Source organism: Perognathus longimembris, chromosome 12 (genome assembly GCF_023159225.1).
Source record: "Perognathus longimembris pacificus isolate PPM17 chromosome 12, ASM2315922v1, whole genome shotgun sequence".
In the NCBI taxonomy this organism is placed as follows: domain Eukaryota; kingdom Metazoa; phylum Chordata; class Mammalia; order Rodentia; family Heteromyidae; genus Perognathus; species Perognathus longimembris.
The window spans coordinates 11,123,005-11,142,222 of record NC_063172.1 but is presented as its reverse complement, the minus strand read 5'-3'; the positions used below and the strand labels follow the sequence as shown (position 1 = coordinate 11,142,222).

Here is a 19,218-nt window from a genome sequence, read left to right as displayed (position 1 = left end):
CCATCCGTCACCTAGGCCCGGGCAAAAAAACAACAACAACAAACCCAAACAAAAAACCCTGGGCATTAGCCGTCTCCACCGCTTCCGCCCGCGCCCTACCTGCCAAACCCGGGCGGGAGGGGTGCAGGGAACGGAAACTTTACTCCACCCTCCTCCCCTAACTTCCCTTCCTTCTCCCCCCTCACCCCCCACCCCGAGGCGTTCCTCAGCGCCCACGATCGCCAGGGAACCGGCCGGGAACCGGTGGCGCGGGGACCCCCGGCAGGTAAGTCGTGCCCCCCCTACCTGGCTCACCTGCGGCGCGGCCTCCGCCCGCCCGCCCTGCCCTCCCCTACGGTGCCGGCTCCGGGCTTCGGGTTACCTGCGCCAACTCACCCGCCGAGAAGAAGGTGGAGGCCCTGCGGGGAGGGGAGGCTCGCCGGGGCAGGGGGGGGGGGAGGCCGCACCCCGAGACTTTCTAGGACGAGTTTGCAGGTGTGGGCTCCGCAGCCCCTCCCCTCGCAGCGCGGGCGGCCGCCGAGCCGGGCTCCGGGGAGCGAGGCATGTCCAACCCCCGCGGTGGCGTGAGCGCCCCCAGACTTGGAAGGTGGATGGTGTGGGGCGGCGGGGGGGGGGGGTAGGGGGAGCAATTCCTCTTCACGCCGCGCCCCCCTCCCTCCTGCCAGCGCCGCGATCCCGGCTCCCCAGTAGATCCCGGGGGCGGAGGTGGGAGGAAAGGGTGCCGGGAGAAGGAGACAGCCGCGCTCCCCGGTGGCGGCAGCTCCGGCTCGGGCCGGGTGAGCAACAAGCACCGGAGCGGGAGGGACCGGATTGTAGATCCGGCTCGCAGCTCCCGGGCGGGAGCGCAGCCCGTGGCATTTAAAGAGACAGGCACTCGCTCTCGGAGCCCGAGTCTCTCCCCGTACGGCACCCAGGCGGCCTGGAGCCCCGCCCCGCCCCGCCCACCCGGGCCCCCGCGCGGCTCCAGGGCCACGCCCCCCTCTGCGCTGGGTTTAAATGCCGCTGGTAACTCGCCCGCCCGCCAGCCCGCCCGCCGGCCGGTGCCCACCCCTCGGAAGCCCCGGTGTCGGTGTCGGGAGCCCTGGCTCTCGGAAGTCGGAAGGCTTGGGCCACCTGCCAGCACAGAAATTGGAGAGCGAGTTCTGCTCCTTCTCCCTTTCAGTTTCTTCTTTGTCTCCAGTTGTAGTGGAGGCCGAGAAGCAGTTTTTAGGGACTTGGGCTTTTTTTTTTTTTTTCATTTCTTCCTTCCTTTTTAAAATTTTTATTTATTTATTTTTTGGCCTGGAACGTTATTTTGCAACCCAGAAAGTCAAGAAGAGAGCATCTCTCTATTGGGACAGCTCCAGGAGTGCTTAGAAGTGTTTCCAAAATGAGTACTGTTTAGTTTTGGGTAGGTGCGCGCGCGCACAGCACACACACACTCTTAGTTATCATATCCCAGGACCTGTGGTCTATTTATTAGATGACCCTCTTAAGTCAATATGAACTGAATTTCACAGTTTTTTCCTGGGGGAACCCTGGCTGTTGAGTAGTGAGAGAAAGCATGCAGCAATGGGGTGGGGTAGGGGTGGAGCAAAATTTTCCCAATTGTCCTTACATTAAAAACAAATTAGCCGAGGCCCCTGTGGGATGTATTTCCTTCTTGCTGGCTTACCAATGGGAAGCGACAGGGCTGTTATTGCTTGCTTACTTTAATCCACTAAGAAGACATTTTTTCCCCCCTTCTGGTTTCATTTTGTATACCTAAGGCAGACTATGCGGAAGTGGCTTTTGTTTATATTTTAAAATAAATAAAGCCAGGCGCCTGTAATCCTACCTACTCAGGAAGCAGATTTAAAGAGGATCCTTCTGGGAAGCCAGCCCTAGCAGGAAAGTTAGTGACACTCTTTATCTCCAACTAACCACCCCAAAGCTAGAAGGGGAGCTATGGCTCAAGTGGTAGAGTATCAGCCTCAAGTAAGAAAGCTAAGGGACAGCACCCAGGCCTTGAGTTAAGGCCTCAGCATCAGCACAAGAAGATAATAAAGTAAAATAAAATAATACCTGACTCATTAAGAATTCTACTCAAAAGCCATATCCTGTTTTCCATCACTCTACCTTTCAAGTAAAATTTTACAGGTAACACTACTATTTATTCTGTGTGTATGCTAACCAGTGGAAACAAATATACTAACATTCTTGTGATCCTTTGTAGTTTGGAGAGCAAACTCAATTTACTTGTGTACCTTTAAGCCGGAACGATCAATATTGCCAGGGCCATGATGGAAGTTAGTCCTGCAGCACATCTAAGATCAATCACAGTGTAAGCTTGACCAAAATGAGACTTGGGTGTATTACATAGATGCAAGTTAAATATTTTCAGAGTGGCCTCCAGTCCATGTGACTGGGCGAGCTGTCTATGAACCTTTGGATAGTACATATTCTGGGGGCTGCCGGCACCAAGCTACTGCTCTACAGAGAGAGTTACACTTGGTGAGATAGTGGCTGGGCTGTCTCCTGTCTGTCCTGATGGGCAACCTCTGCTACTATCAGATATATGCTGGGACACTTTGCCCCTAGTGGCTGGGTGGGCTGGTGGAGGAGGGGAGAATTGGTTGACAGACAGCAGTGTAACACATATCCTCTGCCCTACAGCACTCTAGATCAAAGATCTAATGGCTGAGGAAACCAGGTCTAGTCTTTCTCTGCAGATAACTAGATCTTTTGAGCTGCACAGTGGCGATCCATTTATTCACCTGACTTGCTATAAAGATTCAGAAGGGACCGACCCCATTCTGCTCTATGTCTGAATGTCTGGTATTTAGCAGCTGCTCACTAAATAGATGCTTGCTGGATAGGGGAATGGGAAACTTAGCCACGGACTGGGAATTTCTTGTATAAGTTGTGGGAATGTAGCTTAATGGTTGAGTGCTGACTCAGTGTTTTCAAGGCCATGGCTGCTAATCTCCAGCCTTGCAAAACAAACAACTAAATAAAAACCTTCCTGGTTTTATGAGCAGTGAGTGAACAAAAGATGCCTTTTGAGAATCTGTTAACATGAACTCTGTGTGTGTGTGTGTGTGTGTGTGTGTGCGCGCGCCAGTACTGGGGCTTGAACTCAGGGTCTAGGTGCCTTTCCCTTAGCTTTTTTTGCTTAAACTGGCACTCTACTACTTGAACTACAGCTTTATTTCTGGCTTTTTAGTGGATGATTGGAGATAAGAGTCTCATGTACCTTTCCTACCTGGGCTGCCTTCAAATGGAGCTCCTCAGATCTCGGCCTCCTGACTAGGTAGTGTTACAGGCATGAGCCACTAGCACTGGATTGGTCGATTCTCTTATTAATAGCTAAGGCTTTAGCTGCCATTGAGTTACCGGAACCACCTGGACTAACCAGGGCTTTACCTTCCATCTAGTCCTTACAAAATGGCTCACACATGGTCACTGCTCATCTCAAATAATAAAAAAATTCAGATTTACAACCTCACTTAAAAAAAAATTCTAGGAGCCTGTCAGGCTCGTCTTCCAGAGTGGCTAAGATGGCTGGATTTGATTGGTAGGTGTCTTGCAAAGCTGTATTCTGCAGCAAATTCCAGCCTCTGTCCCACTTACCTTCCTAGGACCTTTGTCCCTGGCCCCAGAGGTTGCTTTACTTTAAGTCAACTTTACTTTAAATCCAATACATCCATAGTCTATATATCACTTGACTATAACTCAACACACCATCCTGTACTATTTAGTCTTATTCTCAAATGTATGTGTTCTAGAGAGAATTTGATTCAAAGTGTAGTTCTTGAAGACAGAATAGGTGCCTGCTAGTCTTAGTCATCATTCATTCATTCAACAAGTTCAACAGGCCTTGTGTGAGGTTATATTGCTTTTCCTGTCCCCATAGATTTCATACCCCAGGAAAGAGAGAAATAGACTCCAGGAAACTGACCTGAAGAGGAACTAGAGGATGCAAAGTGAGTCTCTAGGCCTCTACAAGGATGAAGGGCCAACATGCCTGCTATTGGGGTTTGGGGACTAGTGGAGTAAACAACTCTAAAATTAAAGATAACTCCCAGTGAATGAGCTGCCTGTTCTTTTATAAAGAAGAACAGACAGACGGGCAGTGGCTTCTCCATACCTGGTAGGAGGGGAAGACCATACAAGTTTGTGTTCTTTTTCAGGCCAAGCTTTTTAGACCACTTAGTTTTCAATAGAAAAGCAACGATTCTGTATTTAATAAAGACTTGAGTATCTGGTTTTACCAGGCTGTGAACACAGCAAACAAAATTCATGTTCATGTTGATGGCATGTGAGAAACAAGTAAAAAGCCTAAATACGAATGCGGGAGGGAGGGAGCCAGGGCTTGGAGAGGAAAATGGGGTGCTGGGATTAAGTACCTGCTGTCACTAGGGGGGAAGTGGTGATGGGAGGCCTACTTTGGATTCAGTGCTCCAGGAAGACGTCTGAAGAAGGGGAGCTTGAGTCGCGACTTGGAGAAGGAGAAGGACTGGCCTTGGCCTTCTCTGCAGAAGGACAAGCAAAAGCCAGGGGTGGAAAAGAACTGAGGTGTATGAGGGAAAGGAAATAAAATAAACACCCCCTAACTGTGAACTAGAGCACAGGGAAGGGGTTGTCCTGAACAATGCAGGTAAACTGAGGTAGGCAAGCCTGGGAGTCTAAGGCTATCCCTACCCATAGGGACTGGACTTAGAGGATGAGGAAAGGATGTGGCTACTGCCAAGGACCTGATTGTAGGGATGAAAGGCAGGCCTAGCCCAGTGAGCAAAGCCGGTGAATCTCCTTCCCAGCTACAGCCAGCCCACGAAGACATGTTCTTTGTGTCCAGACGCTCTGCAGTTTGGAGTTTATCCTCAGCCATGACCCAACTGTCACATCCCACACACCAACCTGGGGGAGGCACTCGAGAAGAAACAGGTTGAACCGAGAGCGAGTTCAGTGAGCCTGGTGCTGTTCCTGTCCAGGCTGGTTGGGATGGCTTGAAAATGGACATTTCTCCCTGAGGCCACCATCCTCTGGACTGCAGGTACAGTGGAAATGTCAGTGAAATGAAGCAGCTCACTCTTAAGAATGCAGGGCAGGGGCAGAACTCTAGTGAGGCAGTGTAGAATTCAGACTGTCCCCAGCTGGGGCCCCAGGGAAGGACAGAACTTTCTGGTTAGGCAGTGTAGAACTCTGACTTATCCCCAGCTTAGGCCCCAGGCTTCTGGCAGCAGGCAACAGACCAGGAATTGTGCTAAGAAACAAGTTCCTTCACTCTTCCCTTACATTTGGGAACTTCTTGACTCACCTGTACCTGTTTTTCGGTTACTGGGCTTTTGTGGCCACCTCAGGAGGTAAGCAGTAGCAAAGTGGAGCCGGATGATCTACATAGGTGTGTTTTCCAAGAGTGTGGCCTTTGAGCTGTCTCTTCTCCACGCTGGGCCTAGGTGACTAGCCTTTAAAGTGTAGCTGCTGATATTCTTTGCTTCACTGTGGGTCCGGCAGCAAGACTGTATATGTGGAAGCTCCCTGTAAATCTCAGAGGTTATGTAAATGTCAGGCATTATTTGTATCCTATAAAGAGCCAGATGATGACTTCATATGAGAAGTCCAAGATAGCCATTTGTCCTGGGCATCGTGTTACTACGTCTCCACACCAGACCTGACATTTTACAGCCCCCATAAGCACACACAGTGCAAAGGAAGTAAGTCAGTGCGAATCCAAGGGAAGAGGACAGATTCAAGCCTGAATCTTGCTGGCTCAATGTGGTTTTCACGCTGTGTCAAGCAGCCGTGGGGATCATTGGCCGGTGTGCTTGTTTCCTTGCCCAGAAACCAACAGGTCTGAATTGAGTGACCAGTTTGTCTTGGTCTATCTGGGCCTGGCCTGGTTTTAGCTCTGAAAACTCTGATATCTAGACAAATGGGGTCAGTGGCCACCTCTCACGGGGGTCTCTTCCCTTCTTGATCATGAAGGCTGAACTTGGAATGGTGTTAGAGGCAGCTGGGAGATGGGTAGAACCAACAAGACAAGTCAGGTGTTTAAAGACATGCTCACATGTCTGGGAGAGTCATCCAGTAAAAGAGGACACATTACAGCCTGTTTTGTTTTTGTTTTCTAAAACAGACTTTCCAGGACAGGAGTGGGGCTAGGCAGGTCACACCTTCCAGAGGTGCTGGACTGGAACTCCTTTCCTTAGCTCTCTCCTAGATTGCCTGCATTTGGCCATAGAATCCACAAAAGAAGGGCTGGGAATGTGGCTAAGGGGTAGAGTGCTTGCCTAGCATGCATGAAGCCTTGGGTTTGATTCCTCAGTACCACATAAACAGAAAAGGCTGGAAGTGGTAATGTGGCTCAAATGGTAGTACTAGCCTTGAGCACAAAAAAAAAAAAAAAAAAAAGCCAGGGACAGTGCTCAGGCCCTGAATCCAAGCCCCAGGACTGGCAAAAAATAAATCCACAAAAGAATATTCCACTTTCTCCCAATCATGGCATGACTCCTGTGCTAAGGACGGAGGCCTACAAGCTGCTGAGTCCTTCTGTCTTTCTTCCTGAGTGCTGCTTTGTGTTTTCCACAGGTCATCAGGGTATCCGGGTAAGCTTCCTCTAGCTAGACTGGACCAGAGCGAGTCTACTGGGTGGATAGGGCTGATAAGAAGACCCGTAGAAAAGGGGTGTGCAGCGGCTGTCCACCTCAACCCATCAGCTGTCCTTGGTCCTTGCCTTCATCCTGCCTCTAGGATGTCTCTGAAGAAGCTTCGTATTCCTCCCTGGAGGAGGGGGCCTGGGGAGAAAGCACCGAGCCTGTTCCCCCAGCGAGCGCCCTGCTCCAGAGGAACTGCCGTCCTGTGTGGATGCAGAGCCGAAGTTTGATTTGTGTGCAGGAGTGTGAGCTCGTAGCTGGGCTCCTTGCGGGAAGCTCATGAAAAATGCATTTTGCCAGGCAGTTCCAGGGGAGAGACTGGCTTAAATTACAGCTCTACAAATCCAAATATTGGCATATCTGCAAATCCAAATGTAGGGATTAAAAAAAAATAAATCCAAATTCTAAGAATCTTATGCTGTACTTCTTGTGTGAGAAAGTGCGAATGAGAAGCTAGAGAGGAGACTAGGCTGTCGATAATGGGAGAGGCTTCAGCAAAGCACAACGACCTCCTTTTCTTTCTTTTCTTGTCTTAAAAAAAAATGCTTCCAGGGAGAAAGAGTTCTGACATGACACGGTAAGACAGCACTTGTTCAGTGTGGCTTTCTGCTGGACAGGTAAGCTCGGGCACCTAGAATGTGGGGCAGAGGAAGGTTTTGCTAATCAAGGTGACCAGTTATTGTCTGCTCTCTGCTATCCATTTCTGGGCCTGGGTCTAAGGAATCCCTCTGGGTCCTTTCTCAGCACAGCAGCCCTAGGAATGCTGTGTGAGTGTGAGCTGAGCCAGGCTTTTCAAGGCTTTACCTGGCCTACTTCTCCATCACTTTTCTGACACCTCCCCCCCAGTCACATCTCTGTATACACACTGGCCCTTTTCTATCCCCCCCACCCACCCATGGCAAGCATTCTTCTCTCCCTGAACCTCAGTTGTTCTCTCTTTTAAAAATTAAAAAAAATAGGATCTCTAAAATCATTCAGATTGCATACATGGTAATTTGCATTCCTATTGGACAGCACTTGTGTCTGTCTCTTCAAATACATTGCCTTTTGGATTCTTACAGGAAAGGCCTATAAGCAGAGATATGCATAATGTATCAACACATTTCAAAGTTATAACAATGCCTGTCCTAGCCCCTTTGGATTGTTTCTTATAAGAATGTGCAGTAGCCTAGGTGGTTTATAATCAAGAGAAATTATTTCTCATAGTTCTGGAGACTAGAAATCTGATCAGGTGCCAGATTGATTGGGGTCTCTGGTCAATATGTCTTCTGGGAGACAGACTGCAATCTTCTCGTTGTACCTCATGTGGAAGAAAGAAGGCAAGAGAGCTCTCTGGGTTCTCCAGATCTCATAGGTGAAGGTTACTTTCAAGGCCTAATCACATCCCAAAGTCCCCACCTCCTGTGCCACCACGTTGGAAGGTAGGCTTTCAGTATACAGTGTAGAAGACCACAGTTGATCAGTCCACAACCACACCTAAAGAATGACTCTCTCCAAAGCACAGTCACTTTCAAAGAAAAGCCAACAGAAGGTGGAACTAGTCTGAGGCAGGGTCAGAAGGGCACAGTCATTAGTACCTTGCGATAAAGCAGAGACCCCAGCACCAAGTTGGGAGATAAGTTCATGGGAAGGACTTTATAATGGGGTGGAGCTAATGACCACAGCTCCAGCCACTCACCACTAACATGACTGAACAGCTTCTACTACCTGTTGGTTGAGAAACCTCTGAGCTATGGGACAGACTGTTAACGGAGAATGCAAATGTCTATGGACAGCCATGATTATAGAAAATGCAGACTGGCTTGATAATTGCTTTCTCTCCCTTCCTCCCCACCCCTTTCTCCTTCCCTGTCCCCCTCCTTCCTTTCCTCTGTCCTTCCATAGCCTGCCAGTCTTGTTTTATGCTTGACTCTACAGTCCACATTGGCTAATACAGATCACTTTAGTAGGCTGAGAGAGTTGAGTTCCTAAGCTTACAAGCCTTAAGATCACAATTCAAACAGTGGCAAATTCACAAAGGTCATACCCCTTACCCAGAAAGTAGGCATTAATATCATCAGGCTCACTTTACGAATGATACATGTTAAGCCTTTTGCCTAGGACTACAAAGCCTGTGCTCTTCAGAGCCCAGACTCAGATACCCAGTAGTGTCATGGCGGCCACCTCAAGCCAGCCACTTGGCCCAGACACTGAGCGGTATAGCTGAGCCCTTGGTCTTCATGCTGCAGGTGGCCCCTTGCCCCGTGGATGGACGATAAGGTCGTCACCCGTACAGTCCTCTGTTCCTCTGTTGGTGAAGGCTCCCTCACCATCTATCCAGTCTCACCTCCTGCCAGTTTCCCGTTTGCTCACACTGCCCAGCCATGGCAGACCTGGTTTTCTATCCCTGGCCAAGTCATGCTTGCTCAAGCCTTCACATGGGCTTTTTTTTTTGACCTGGTTTTTCTAAACTAAATGCTTGTATTCGTTGCGCCTCAGCTTACGTCCTTCAAGGGCTTTTCCTAACCACCTTGTACCCACCTCACTCTTCCTTAGCCCTTGTGTTTTGTCCTGTAGAACACTTATCACCAGAGCCATTTTACTTCCTTATTTACTCATCACCAGGGACTTTTTTTTAGAAGTTCAGTCTTTGACCTGTCCCCCTAGCTCCCCCATTCAAAGAGGCAATGACCTCTGCCCAGTTAATGTGTAACAACTCTGTGCAGAGTAATGAGTCTCTCTCTCTCTCCAAATGAGCCTACCATTCTTATTTAGGATGTGTTAAGAGAAAAATTCCATCAGAAAATGATTCTCAATTGTTGAGTTTTGTTCAGACTTCTGAAACTAAGGTTAAGTGGACCCAGGTCGAGCTAACAAACTGCGGGCCTTGAAGAAGGAATAGGAGAAAAAAAATCTGTGAAGAGGAAAATAAGGGCTATTAAGAAGAACAAATATGTAAAAGGATTTTGCTGAAGTTGGTTGCATGGGGGTTGATTGCTAGTTTGCTGGATGAATGGGACCTGATTGCAGGAGTGGGGGGTAGTGTAGAGCTCTCTTTCCACAGAGCTTGGACTCACCTTTGGTCTAAGGTCAGGGCTTGGTCTTGGGGGACTGTGATGGAGGCCAAATCTTTGGCCCAGCAGGTGCCTGCATGCCATTCCAGGAGTCCTTACTAAACATTCATTCTATGCCAGAGCCAAGTTAGGTGAGATACAAAGAGAACTGAAAGCACACTCCCTGCCTTGTGCACGCATGTCCCCATTGCCAGTGAGCATGGGTGTTCAGCAAGCACTGTTCGATTAAATAACAACCTAATGAGTACATAGGATTCTTCTGCTTTTTCTCTTAAGAGTATGGAAAACAGTTGGGAATGCCAGACCAGGAATATTTAAAGATGAAACCAGAAGTATAAGTGTTAGAGCTATATTTGCTTAGCTTTTTGAATTTGGAGAGGCTGAAACTACTCTGTATGTAAGGGTGAAACGGCAGGAAGATGAAGCTTTGTCTCTGAGACAGTAGCAGGATTTGCTTAATGACAGACTTAGGGAGGGCCACCCCTCTCTTAAGACCTCACAGGGCATAGACTTGATCGTCCTCATGCCCAGCAGTGGAATGCTGGCAAAAAGTAAATGAGTCAAGCACTCTTGCCACTAGGCCATATTCCACCCTCCCCGCCCCCCCCCCCAAAAAGAAAGAAAAACAACTACAAAAGCAATACTTGCAAAACTGTTTGGTGTAAGTGAACTGAACACCTCATGGGGGGAAAGGGAAAGGGGGAGGGTGGGGGGGGTTCGAGGGACAAGGTAACAAACAGTACAAGTAATGTATCCAATGCCTAACGTATGAAACTGTAACCTCTCTGTACATCAGTTTGATAATAAAAATTTGAAAAAAAAAAAAAAAGTAAATGAGCCTTGTCCCCATCAGTGATGGCTAAGTAGGTAGGTCATCGGGTGATGACGTCACTGGATTTAGGCATCCCTAGTAAACCAGTAAAGCATTATTTTTGAGTGTGTCTGTGAAAGTATGTCTGTGAGGAGATGGAGGTGAGACTCTGAGGACCGTGTGGGGACAGGGACCATGTAATGGGCTGGAGACCACATAAAACAATGATCTCCTCCCCCCTTCTCTTTCTCTCTCTCGCTCTCTTCCTCCTGTCCTCTTCTCCTCTCTCCTTAAGGTGGAACACACTTTTCCTGCATTCCATATCAGAATCGCAGATGCTCTGGCCTCTCTGAAGGCCACTTAATACCACAATGGCCCCCTGAGTTCTCAGGTCTTTGACCTTGGACTGTGACTTACATTAGCCCTACTAGTTAGGGGCTTTGAGATTTCCTGAACCACACTATCATTTTAGTGTCTCCAATTTGTAGGCAATGTATCCTTAACTTTCTCAGTTTTCATAATTTGTGAGTCTATTCTCCTAGTAAGTTTCCTCTCACCCATCTGTCTACCTTATCTATATCTGTCTCTGTCTGTCTATCCATACATCTCCTATCTACCTTCCATCCATCCCCTATTTACCTACCATCTATCTATCATCTACTTACTGATTTCTCTCTGTCTCTCTGTCTCTGTCTCTGCCTCTGTCTCTCTGTCTCTGTCTCTATCTCTCTGTGTCTGTGTCTGTCTGTCTGTGTCTCTCTCTCTCTCTCTCTCTTTCTCTCTCTCTCTCCCTCTCTCTCTCTCTCTGTCTTTTCTGGTGCTATCTCCGGAGAGCCATAAGTAATGCACCATTCAGAAAATGGATTGGGGATTTCCTCCACTTCCCAGTTCCCATGCAAAGTCAAAGGCTCTTGCGATCCACTCATGAAATGCCTTTCAAGGTGTCTCACACAAAGGACAGTCCCTTTTACTTTATAACAAGTTAAAAGTAGGATTTATTTTATAACAAGGTTAAAGTAGATATAAACAGACAAACATTTCCCGGTCCCCATTAAGAAATGGAAGTTACAGACTCAATGGGCAGGTTTCTATCTCTCAACTCCTAGTTGTTAGACAAATGGTTTGGGATGAGTAGAATGGATGAGGGGTACCTAAAACCCAGGCAACCTTTAGGACTTCCGTTTGCCTTTCCTTTTGAGTAGAGGAGTTTTTACTTCCTTTTGATTTTTCTCTCTACTTATTCATGGAGTTCACAGCTTTTTATTATTTCAAAGGATGAGACAGATTTAGATTAGTGCCCCCCCCATACTAGGTAGCTTTAGAAGCCCATTTTACATCTCCTAATCTTATAATTTAACATCTTTTGTTTTTTTTAGAGGAGATAGGACTAGAGGGGACTTTTTATGCTTTTTCACTTTACTTCTTGGTTTTAACTTCTGAATCTGGCTCTTTGGATATTAGTTTAAAATAACCTAAATTTTCTGCGTCCTCAACTATCTACCCTGGCTCAGACTGAGGCAGGGTTGATTCCAAACTCTGTGTGGCAGCTTCCTATTCCTGCCTCGGGTCAATCCTACTATTGTTACCAGCCGCAGCAGGAAGGAGCTGGTTGGAGAGGCAAAACGTCATTGTTAGCAAAGCCTTTCTTATTCCTCTTACCTCTCCGCTAAGTAGGGCATGCTTTGCCCAGAGCACAGTGTTGCACACCCATAAAGATTTCAGCAACAGACCAAGAGAAGATGGCCTCCCACTGGGAAAGGACATGTCACCTTTTTATGTGAAGACTTCCCCAGTAGGAGGGAGTAGGGGATAACTTGGGGTGGGGATCCTAACTAATTTGACCAATGAATTTCTTACCAGGGGAGGATATGAATCGTAACAGCTTTGGGGGCATGCCAACACAGATAAATGAATTGGATTTCAGTGTGGTGTACCGAGTCATTGCATTCCCACTGGCACTCAAACACACCACCCACCTGAGCAAGAAGAAGTCTGCTGGGCTTGTCAAGGTCAAAAGGATTCCCATTCCTACCAGGTACATTCTGCTCACCTAATCCTTGACAGATTCCTACACAAATTGTCTGGGGCTTGATCAACATTTACCAAAGCATCCTAGTTGGCTCCTTTCCTTTGTCTACCAGCCCCAGGGACTTAGGCTTCTTCATCAGTCATTTCACGCAGTCATGGAAATGACCTCTATGCAGAATCTGGCTGCTTTCTCTAGCTAACTTGATTTCTTTTTTTTAACTGGAGATTAAACAGCAAAATATGTCTAGTTGTATCTTTTGCTATTGAAAATCTTTCTAAACTGTATTAGTTTGCTCACCCACCTAAGATTCTGGAGGAGAATGAAAATAATTACATTTTTTGCTTTATAATCAAACATCTTATGGGGCCTTAGGGCATTGCCCTGTCTAGCTGGTAGGAGTAAAATTGAACTGCAGTTGGAGAATTTTGTGAGAAGTTAGTAGAAGAGGAACTATCATATTTTGTAATACACAGGGCAGCCTCTTGCCTTTTTTCTCTGAGGTCATGTTCAGAGCTTGTTCTCAAAGATGCTGATGGAATGGATGGATGAGTACCTGATGTGGATTTATTCCTTGCAGTTTTTACTCCTAGTAGTTGGGGAAAGAAAGAAGACCCGGTAGGTAAATAAAAGCAGAAAATGGCGGACGTAACACGTGGTAGACAGCATGTGGCCCGTCATTGCTCCTCTTGTTCCCATAATGCCTTGGGTTTGCACTCAAAATCCTGTATCAGTAGTGAGGTAGTGCTTCATGCAATTGGACTTACTTTGGTACCCATTGTCAGACACTAATAAGGAACCTAAGTCTGCATGTGGGCCTTCAGTGACTAATCATTGGTGCAGGGTGGGGGGAGAATGAATAAAACATAAAAGCCATTTCCTTGAGGACTTCATTGTCATCAGTAGTAATAATGTTATCTACTCTTGTCGCTGGCTCTTAACACTTGGGATTGTTTACATCATTTTGCTGTCATGGAAAACAGTGACAACAGTGGGTCACCGGATGATGGCTAAAGGCTTCCCTCAGCTAGTTTCCACACACAAAAATCACAAGTCCTTGAGATCTACTCATGAAAAGCATTTGAAGGGTCTCATAATAAGGTCTGACAAGTCTGAGATTTAGCCAAGACTCATTTTAGAATAACAGAATGAAATAGGGAGAAATGGGGGAGAGAAACATTTCCTGTTCTCCACACAGGAAATGAGGAGTCAAAGGTATTCAAAAATGGCAGCTATTATCTGCTGTCTTATCTTTCCTGAACTGGAGGAGTACACAAGGTCATGACACCTAGATCCTCTAACCACCCCTGAGCGAGGACCAGGGGTGGTGTTTGTTTTTCTAAAATATGGAGACAGATTGAGGTCTACCGAAAGCATAGGGACAATAAGTGAGTTTTAGGGCTTCTTTCTCTCAGGCGTGCCTCTCAGTTTTCTGCCTCTACACATTCTTGGAGACTTGCACAGCTTTTTACCATTTCACTGAATGGAGCAGATGCAAACAGAGCCCCTTCTCTGTCCTTGTAACTTATCATCTTAAAGGAGGGAGGTGAGACAGAGCTGTTTCTATTTTTTTCGAGTTTGTCCCAGTCTCCTTGTCTGTCCATCTGTCTGTCCATCCATCCATCCATCCATCCATCCATCTTGCTTCAGGAGCTAACACCAGATCCATTTATTTCCTCTGTGAGGAAGTAGAGCCTGGGATAGTGGGAATGGCTTGCTTCTTAGTCCTCCAGATGGTAGCAGGCACATCACCTGGGAGAACATTGAAAACGCATCATCTCCTGGACCTGCGGAAACAGAATCTGAATTTTAATAAGATCTCCAGATGGTTCTAGAACATGTTCATGCCTGGGAAGCAATAACTTTGAGCCCATCCTGCACAGGCTATGAAGGCCAACCGGCTTCTCTTTCAATGCCATCACGCTTTTATTTTTGGGTGGCCTTCAGGAAATTTCTTGACCTGTCTATGTGTTAGTCCCTACTTTTCACAACATTCCCAAGTAATGTACCCGGAGAGTTCAAGCATGTTGGGCATATCCATTCTACATGACTGGACCACAGAAATTGCTCTGTGACAGCTGTTAGTGATTTTAAAAACAATACTCATTGTTCCCTAGGCCATTTGGCTTTGAAGCCTAGGCATCCAGGCCAAAGGTCTTTCATATTTACGTTATCTGTTAACTTTGTGGAGAGCTTCTTCTTTCCTTCCCTTGCCACTTGGCATTGGAGATATTGAGGCTAATTTAAACCTACTAGGACAGGAAATTGGAATTTGGGTTCCTTTGAACTTGGGATCATTCATGTGTAGTGACCATTTTGGACAAGTTGAGTCTAGGAGAGGTTAGAGAGGTACCTGGTTATGTTCTCCCAGGCCATCTGAGGTGCTGCTTTCCCGGTTCACTGCATCTTTCTGGCGGCTGGAACCACTGTGACACCTACCTTGATGGAGGGGTTCTGAGTTAGCAGCAAATTGGACCGCTCTCTCCTCCCGCCTTCTACGGTCTGCTGATGAAAGCTGGTGTGTCTTCAAATAAGACAGACGATCCTGAGAGCCTGGAGCCAGCGAAAGGCTGTGGACAGACGTGAATAGCCAGCCAAGCAGAGTTTGCTGGAGATTTACACCGAAACCGACCTCTAGACACAGAGCCGGGATTTACAACAGGCTGGTAATTTGTTCTTGTGTGCTTCGATAAGGATAAACAAATTCCATGCTGAGATGTAAGCCACTATCTGCAGAAGTCAGGAAAGATTTCTACCCCATTGCTGAATTGCTGGCTTGACAAATGATCCCAGGGGCCTATTTCATGGAGGCTTCCTTCAGAGGTCACACTTGGGCCCAAGCATTAGAAGTCAGGGATGCTTTTGGCTATGTGTGAGAGGAAGGCAAGGCTCTGTGTCCTTATGCACACGGAAACTCAGAAACAGAAGTGACCAGAGCACTGACTATTGCATTTGGAAATCCCAGAGAGACATTAGTGGCCTTGAATGGCTCTCTGATGTTCATACATGATGAGGAAATAAATCATACAACATAGGTTTACAGTTTCAGCCATACTTGGTCCTGGACCCTCAGTCATAACCACCTTAGTCCTCATTCTGTCTCATAGCCAATAGCATGTAGCTGGGTGTCCTTGTCTTCATTTCTCTTTACACGTGCATGAAAGGTAGCACCCCATGGGCCCCTGGAGCTGACTTGTCCCTGCCCGCTCTTCCATCATGTCTCTAGGAGACACAGGCAATATGTTATCTTTTACTGTTACTCATAGTCATTCTCTGTACACGCTGATAATGTTTTCAGAAATTAGAAATTCAGAGCTCTGAGGTTGAGCCTCCTTGAGGAATACAGAGGAAAATTGACATTGCCAAGTAAAATACTCTGTGTAGTGCACATCTTATGGTCCTCAATATTTTATAATAATGAAGATTTATTTCCCTCCACTTTACAGGTATTAGCACTGAAGCTTCAGAAATAAGAAAGTCGACTCAGACAACATAGCTCTTATGTATTCTGGGACTAGGAGATTCAGATCTGCACCTGTCTGCCAACCAACCCCATCTTGACGAAGCTCAGCCTAGGTTCTTTGATTTTGGAATATGTTGTGGCCCATGTGTGGATACCAAATTTGTCCATCTTTAGCTTGGGAGGAGGGCTGGTACGAGAACCCCTATGCTGCTGGGTACTGTGAGAAGCACACGAAGAGAAAGTGGGAGGGAAGAGGAAAAAAGTGGATGAAAGACGAGGAGGAGGGAAAACCAAGAAGAGGTCTGTAGCCTAAACTTGTACTCAAAATGCCAGTAAGAATGGTTGTTTCTGGGGAGGGATCTACACACCAGGGCTTGAAAAGAGAATAACCTTGCAGATCACTCTGTCCCTTCAATATTTAGACCTTATAATTATGAATCATTGTAAACACTGATAAACTAAAAAGTGGAAAAGGAAGGCCACACTGTCAGTGTCGGTATTATCCCTGAATGCTTCTCCACAGGCCCTTCTGGTGAGGAAAGTGAACCTTAAGAAAACCCCTATCTTAAGCTAAAGAGATTGGAGTGGAGTTCCTAAAGCTCATGTGGTAACTTCTAGAGTCAAAAGTGTTGAGAATAGGATGATTTTTATAATGTTTGTGTTTCTTGTAAATATTTTGCTTGTGTAGTTCTTTGGGTTTTGATGAAAAAAACCTTTTTTTTTTTTTTGTAAATTTCCACCCACCTCATTTATCTTGAAAAGAGGAAAGGCTGTGATGGTTACATGGTCTAGAGAGAAAGAAGGCTCACCTTAGAGCGGGAAGTGTAGAGAGGCATCTGAGGACTTCCCAGGAAGCCTAAATAAACCATTGATGAAACCTGACCTGATTCAACTCATCTCTCTTAAGATTACATGTCGAAGCCCACTCCACATAGGTGTCTCGGAACCTGGCTTCTGTTTGTCTTTTACAGCAGTGTTTCTGGAGTTTGATGTTCTCAAGTATTGCTTCAACAGTTTCCTGTATCAAGACTTCTATGTCTGTGACTTCTGAGTTTTCTCTCTCTTGTTTTTCATAGTCTCAAGTAGCCACTGTGGCTCTAGTCCTCACATCTGTGTTTTTGTAAAGGAGAAAATTGGAACTGGAAGGAGTGTGATCTACCTCTTCAATTGATCCTTTCCTAGTTCACAGGTTCAACCATATCACATTGTCATATCTAGCAGCTAGAAACATGGATAAAGCTTGTGCTTAGTTACTTCTATATTTAAAGTCAGGTTTTTGGGAGGGGAGAGGGGGGAATGAGGGAGGAGGTAACAAACAGTACAAGAAATGTATCCAATGCCTGAAGTATGAAACTGTAACCGCTCTGTATATCAGTTTGACAATTAAAAAAAAAAAGGAAAAAAAATAGTCAGGATTTTGTAGCCAAGGAAGGAAAAAGTGATTAGACAGTAGGAATGTCCTTAGTAATCTTGCTAAAGCATCTTAGGCAAGAAGGGAACTGGTGCTTTGACAAAGCAAAGAAGGTAGTGGCTCTGTCAGAGTTAGCTTTCCCTGCCTAACAAGCCATTCCAAACAGGCAGTGACCTTTTAAGTTGAACGGTGAACTTTAAGCAAGCATCTGTTTGCTTATGAATCTGTGGATCGCAGCCTGGACGAAACTCACCTGGGAGGTTCATCTCTGGTCACTGGGGTATCTACTAAGATAGGACAGAGAGATACAGTGGGCAGCAAGGCAGAGGAGAGCATAGCACACTCAGGCAGACTAGAGTTTATGGCAAACAACGTTAGTGGCAAATAAACAATTACAGTTATTGTGTCATTCACGCTTCTCTGAGATTGTGCTGGGAAACAACACCAAGAGGCAAAAGAAGACCTGATATGGTAATTGGCACATTGGGCCACAGAGAGAGAGTCTACTTGCTTCTCCTATCCTGCAAGAGCTGGAACTTGCTAAGGATGCACCACATTGAATGTCGTGGTCATACGGGAATCTGCAGAGAGAGGCGCCTAGATCCCCTCGGTCCCATGTGTCCTCCGATGAAGACCTTCCAGCCTACACGTCACCGTGTCTGGGCCCGTCCTTCCCTTTCCATTTGGGTAAGGGAGAGGCAGCCTCTGAGAGTGAAGGCATGCTGGCCTCAAGGATGTTATCCAGTTCCCACAAATGGCAACTGTTCCTGAAAAGGCTTTGAGTTAGACTCTGAGGCCTACATGGCGATGTGGTACCTCTCTCTTCGGCTTTCAGAGCGGCCCATCTCTGTGTTCCCGGTGCCTGAACTGCCCAGTCACCACTGGTTTCAGAGACTTTCCTGAGACACAGCTCCGCTCAGTAGCACTCTTTAATTGGTAGAACCGGCCCCTCGCTGTCTGGTGCCCTGCGGCATTGCACAGCCATTCTCTGCAGGGCGAGCATTGGCCCGTAATTGTGGTGTCACCGCTTCTAGTTAGCAGGCTTCAGTTTGGCTTCAAGGGGCTGAGGAATTCAATTGGATTCTCTGCTTGCAATTAGGAAGTGTTTGTCAGCATGGGGCTGAGTAGTCAGGGCTGGATTGGCTTCACCTATTCATGCTCTCTCTCTCTCTCTCTCTCTCTCTCTTCCTTCCTCCATCCTTCCCTCCCTCCTTCCTTCTCTCCCTCCCTCCTACTCCTCCCTCCCCCTTCCTCCCTCCACAGGCCTCAGTGTGTGTGGCTCAGTGACCAGGGAGAAAAGAGAGATCTTGTTACACAGTGAAGGTGTGCTCCGTGCTCCCTACTTCAACATAAGCCTTTACTTTTATATTTTATGTATCAAGTGACTGGAAGAGGTTAAAATATTTATAATGAATAAACATGTTTGGAGTTGTGGGGTTTTTTGGCAGAAGAAATGAGCAGAAAGTAAAATACTCTTCTCATATGCTCCTCCTCCATTACCATGAGTGTCTTGCATTAGTGTGATCTATTGGTTAAATTGATGAATCAATACTTGCGTATTATTTATTTATTTATTTATTATGAAGTGCTGAGGGAGGAACCAGGGCCTCATGTGTACCAGGCAAGAACCACCATTCTAGCCTTTTGAAACATTATGATCAAACCCAAGTGTACAGCTGGCATTCAGTTCACTAGGTACATTGTATGGTTTCTGAGGAATGCATGTTACTATATATCCACCATTACAGTAGCGTACAGAATCCTTTTTCTGCCCTAAAAATGCCCTGTGCTGGCCCTGTTCATCCTTTCCTAACAACCCCTCCATTCCTAGCAACAATTG

At 46.6% G+C, this 19,218-nt stretch overlaps 1 long non-coding RNA gene across 2 annotated transcripts; it reads left to right on the top strand.

Moving 5' to 3' along the window:
* Nucleotides 1-22: 22 nt before the first annotated feature.
* LOC125360489 lies at nt 23-18,627 on the top strand. Of its 2 annotated transcripts, XR_007212764.1 has the most exons (4): nt 23-265; nt 14,876-15,170; nt 15,951-17,239; nt 17,381-18,627. It is a non-coding gene; the product is annotated as an uncharacterized LOC125360489 (long non-coding RNA). The 2 variants fall into 2 exon arrangements; XR_007212763.1 differs by lacking the exon at nt 23-265 and having other exon boundaries at nt 13,263-15,170.
* The last annotated feature ends 591 nt before the right edge of the window (nt 18,628-19,218 follow it).